This window comes from Thalia democratica, chromosome 4 (genome assembly GCF_965202585.1).
Source record: "Thalia democratica chromosome 4, ktThaDemo2.hap1.1, whole genome shotgun sequence".
In the NCBI taxonomy this organism is placed as follows: Eukaryota; Metazoa; Chordata; class Thaliacea; order Salpida; family Salpidae; genus Thalia; species Thalia democratica.
Genome location: NC_139168.1, coordinates 123,201 through 129,114, shown reverse-complemented (window position 1 = coordinate 129,114; position 5,914 = coordinate 123,201).

Below are 5,914 nucleotides of genomic sequence, written 5' to 3'. Positions count from 1 at the left end.
TGCTTAGAAAAAATTTTACAGTCTTCTGAACTTTTTACATTAAAAAACACCTATGCGTGCTTTCGTCAATGTATAATCCATACGTTTTAGCACTTTTACACAAACAATTCTTGACTAAAACAGTTAAAACTTTGCAAATATGTTGTTTAATGTATTGGCTACGACACGCTTTTTTTATTTTTGCTTAAAATTGTTTAGAAAAAATTTTACAGTCTTCTGAACTTTTTACATTAAAAAACACCTATGCTTGCTTTCGTCAATGTAAAATCCATACGTTTTAGCACTCTTACACAAACAATTCTTGACTAAAACAGTTAAAACTTTGCAAATATGTTGTTTAATGTATTGGCTACGACACGCTTTTTTTATTTTTGCTTAAAATTGTTTAGAAAAATTTTACAGTCTTCTGAACTTTTTTTATTAAAAAACACCTATGCTTGCTTTCGTCAATGTATAATCCATACGTTTTAGCACTCTTACACAAACAATTCTTGACTAAAACAGTTAAAACTTGGCAAATATGTTGTTTAATGTATTGGCTACGACACGCTTTTTTTATTTTTGCTTAAAATTGTTTAGAAAAAATTTTACAGTCTTCTGAACTTTTTACATTAAAAAACACCTATGCTTGCTTTCGTCAATGTATAATCCATACGTTTTAGCACTCTTACACAAACAATTCTTGACTAAAACAGTTAAAACTTTGCAAATATGTTGTTTAATGTATTGGCTACGACACGCTTTTTTTATTTTTGCTTAAAATTGTTTAGAAAAAATTTTACGGTCTTCTGAACTTTTTACGATAAAAAACACCTATGTTTGCTTTCGTCAATGTATAATACATACGTTTTAGCACTCTTATACAAACAATTCTTGACTAAAACAGTTAAAACTTTGCAAATATGTTGTTTAATGTATTGGCTACGACACCCTTTTTTTATTTTTGCTTAAAACTGCTTAGAAAAAATTTTACAGTCTTCTGAACTTTTTACTAGTCAATGTATAATCCATACGTTTTAGCACTCTTACACATACAATTCTAGACTAAAACAGTTAAAACTTTGAAAATATGTTGTTTAATGTATTGGCTACGACACGCTTTTTTTATTTTTGCTTAAAAATGTTTAGAAAAAATTTTACAGTCTTCTGAACTTTTTACATTAAAAAACACCTATGCTTGCTTTCGTCAATGTATAATCCATACGTTTTAGCACTCTTACACAAACAATTCTTGACTAAAACATTTAAAACTTCGCAAATATGTTTTTTAATGTATTGGCTACGACACGCTTTTTTATTTTTGCTTAAATTTGCTTAGAATAATTTTACAGTCTTCTGAACTTTTTACTATTCAATGTATAATCCATACGTTTTAGCACTCTTACACAAACAATTCTTGACTAAAACAGTTAAAACTTTGCAAATATGTTGTTTAATGTATTGGCTACGACACGCTTTTTTTATTTTTGCTTAAAATTGTTTAGAAAAAATTTTACAGTCTTCTAAACTTTTTACATTAAAAAACACCTATGCTTGATTTCGTCAATGTATAATCCATACGTTTTAGCACTCTTACACAAACAATTCTTGACTAAAACAGTTAAAACTTTGCAAATATGTTGTTTAATGTATTGGCTACGACACACTTTTTTTTTTTTTGCTTAAAATTGTTTAGAAAAAATTTTACGGTCTTCTGAACTTTTTACATTAAAAAACACCTATGCTTGCTTTCGTCAATGTATAATCCATAAGTTTTAGCACTCTTACACAAACAATTCTTGACTAAAACAGTTTAAACTTTGCAAATATGTTGTTTAATGTATTGGCTACGACACGCTTTTTTTATTTTTGCTTAAAATTGCTTAGAAAAAATTTTACAGTCTTCTGAACTTTTTACTAGTCAATGTTTAATCCATACGTTTTAGCACTCTTACACAAACAATTCTTGTCTAAAACAGTTAAAACTTTGCAAATATGTTGTTTAATGTATTGACTACGACACGCTTTTTTTATTTTTGCTTAAAATTGTTTAGAAAAAATTTTACAGTCTTCTGAACTTTTTACATTAAAAAACACCTATGCTTGCTTTCGTCAATGTATAATCCATACGTTTTAGCACTCTTACACAAACAATTCTTGACTAAAACAGTTAAAACTTTGCAAATATGTTGTTTAATGTATTGGCTACGACACGCTTTTTTTATTTTTTCTTAAAATTGTTTAGAAAAAATTTTACGGTCTTCTGAACTTTTTACGATAAAAAACACCTATGTTTGCTTTCGTCAATGTATAATACATACGTTTTAGCACTCTTATACAAACAATTCTTGACTAAAACAGTTAAAACTTTGCAAATATGTTGTTTAATGTATTGGCTACGACACCCTTTTTTTATTTTTGCTTAAAACTGCTTAGAAAAAATTTTACAGTCTTCTGAACTTTTTACATTAAAAAACACCTATGCTTGCTTTCGTCAATGTATAATCCATAAGTTTTAGCACTCTTACACAAACAATTCTTGACTAAAACAGTTTAAACTTTGCAAATATGTTGTTTAATGTATTGGCTACGACACGCTTTTTTTATTTTTGCTTAAAATTGCTTAGAAAAAATTTTACAGTCTTCTGAACTTTTTACTAGTCAATGTTTAATCCATACGTTTTAGCACTCTTACACAAACAATTCTTGTCTAAAACAGTTAAAACTTTGCAAATATGTTGTTTAATGTATTGACTACGACACGCTTTTTTTATTTTTGCTTAAAATTGTTTAGAAAAAATTTTACAGTCTTCTGAACTTTTTACATTAAAAAACACCTATGCTTGCTTTCGTCAATGTATAATCCATACGTTTTAGCACTCTTACACAAACAATTCTTGACTAAAACAGTTAAAACTTTGCAAATATGTTGTTTAATGTATTGGCTACGACACGCTTTTTTTATTTTTTCTTAAAATTGTTTAGAAAAAATTTTACGGTCTTCTGAACTTTTTACGATAAAAAACACCTATGTTTGCTTTCGTCAATGTATAATACATACGTTTTAGCACTCTTATACAAACAATTCTTGACTAAAACAGTTAAAACTTTGCAAATATGTTGTTTAATGTATTGGCTACGACACCCTTTTTTTATTTTTGCTTAAAACTGCTTAGAAAAAATTTTACAGTCTTCTGAACTTTTTACTAGTCAATGTATAATCCATACGTTTTAGCACTCTTACACATACAATTCTAGACTAAAACAGTTAAAACTTTGAAAATATGTTGTTTAATGTATTGGCTACGACACGCTTTTTTTATTTTTGCTTAAAATTGTTTAGAAAAAATTTTACGGTCTTCTGAACTTTTTACATTAAAAAACACCTATTCTTGCTTTCGTCAATGTATAATCCATACGTTTTAGCACTCTTACACAAACAATTCTTGACTAAAACAGTTAAAACTTTGCAAATATGTTGTTTAATGTATTGGCTACGACACGCTTTTTTTATTTTTGCTTAAAATTGCTTAGAAAAAATTTTATAGTCTTCTGAACTTTTTACTAGTCAATATATAATCCATACGTTTTAGCACTCTTACACAAACAATTCTTGACTAAAACAGTTAAAACTTTGCAAATATGTTGTTTAATGTATTGGCTACGACACGCTTTTTTTATTTTTGCTTAAAATTGTTTAGAAAAAATTTTACGGTCTTCTGAACTTTTTACATTAAAAAACACCTATGCTTGCTTTCGTCAATGTATAATCCATACGTTTTAGCACTCTTACACAAACAATTCTTGACTAAAACAGTTAAAACTTTGCAAATATGTTGTTTAATGTATTGGCTACGACACGCTTTTTTTATTTTTGCTTAAAATTGTTTAGAAAAAATTTTACAGTCTTCTGAACTTTTTACATTAAAAAACACCTATGCTTGCTTTCGTCAATGTATAATCCATACGTTTTAGCACTCTTACACAAACAATTCTTGACTAAAACAGTTAAAACTTTGCAAATATGTTGTTTAATGTATTGGCTACGACACGCTTTTTTTATTTTTGCTTTAAATTGTTTAGAAAAAATTTTACAGTCTTCTGAACTTTTTACATTAAAAAACACCTTTGCTTGCTTTCGTCAATGTATAATCCATACGTTTTAGCACTCTTACACAAACAATTCTTGACTAAAACAGTTAAAACTTTGCAAATATGTTGTTTAATGTATTGGCTACGACACGCTTTTTTTATTTTTGCTTAAAATTGTTTAGAAAAAATTTTACGGTCTTCTGAACTTTTTACATTAAAAAACACCTATGCTTGCTTTTGTCAATGTATAATCCATACGTTTTAGCACTCTTACACAAACAATTCTTGACTAAAACAGTTAAAACTTTGCAAATATGTTGTTTAATGTATTGGCTACGACACGCTTTTTTTATTTTTGCTTAAAATTGTTTAGAAAAAATTTTACAGTCTTCTGAACTTTTTACATTAAAAAACACCTATGCTTGCTTTCGTCAATGTATAATCCATACGTTTTAGCACTCTTACACAAACAATTCTTGACTAAAACAGTTAAAACTTTGCAAACATGTTGTTTAATGTATTGGCTACGACACGCTTTTTTTATTTTTGCTTAAAATTGTTTAGAAAAAATTTTACAGTCTTCTGAACTTTTTACATTAAAAAACACCTATGCTTGCTTTCGTCAATGTATAATCCATACATTTTAGCACTCTTACACAAACAATTCTTGACTAAAACAGTTAAACTTTGCAAATATGTTGTTTAATGTATTAGCTACGACACGCTTTTTTTATTTTTGCTTAAAATTGTTTAGAAAAAATTTTACGGTCTTCTGAACTTTTTACAATAAAAACCACCTATGCTTGCTTTCGTCAATGTATAATCCATACGTTTTAGCACTCTTACACAAACAATTCTTGACTAAAACAGTTAAAACTTTGCAAATATGTTGTTTAATGTATTGGCTACGACACGCTTTTTTTATTTTTGCTTAAAATTGTTTAGAAAAAATTTTACAGTCTTCTGAACTTTTTACATTAAAAAACACCTTTGCTTGCTTTCGTCAATGTATAATCCATACGTATTAGCACTCTTACACAAACAATTCTTGACTAAAACAGTTAAAACTTTGCAAATATGTTGTTTAATGTATTGGCTACGACATGCTTTTTTTATTTTTGCTTAAAATTGTTTAGAAAAAATTTTACGGTCTTCTGAACTTTTTACATTAAAAAACACCTATGCTTGCTTTCGTCAATGTATAATTCATACGTTTTAGCACTCTTACACAAACAATTCTTGACTAAAACAGTTAAAACTTTGCAAATATGTTGTTTAATGTATTGGCTACGACACGCTTTTTTTTTTGCTTAAAATTGTTTAGAAAAAATTTTACAGTCTTCTGAACTTTTTACTAGTCAATGTATAATCCATACGTTTTAGCACTCTTACACAAACAATTCTTGACTAAAACAGTTAAAACTTTGCAAATATGTTGTTTAATGTATTGGCTACGACACGCTTTTTTTATTTTTGCTTAAAATTGTTTAGAAAAAATTTTACAGTCTTCTGAACTTTTTACATTAAAAAACACCTATGCTTGCTTTCGTCAATGTATAATCCATACGTTTTAGCACTCTTACACAAACAATTCTTGACTAAAACAGTTAAAACTTTGCAAATATGTTGTTTAATGTATTGGCTACGACACGCTTTTTTTATCTTTTCTTAAAATTGTTTAGAAAAAATTTTACAGTCTTCTGAACTTTTTACACTAAAAAACACCTATGCTTGCTTTCGTCAATGTATAAACCATACGTTTTAGCACTCTTACACAAACAATTCTTGACTAAAACAGTTAAAACTTTGCAAATATGTTGTTTAATGTATTGGCTACGACACG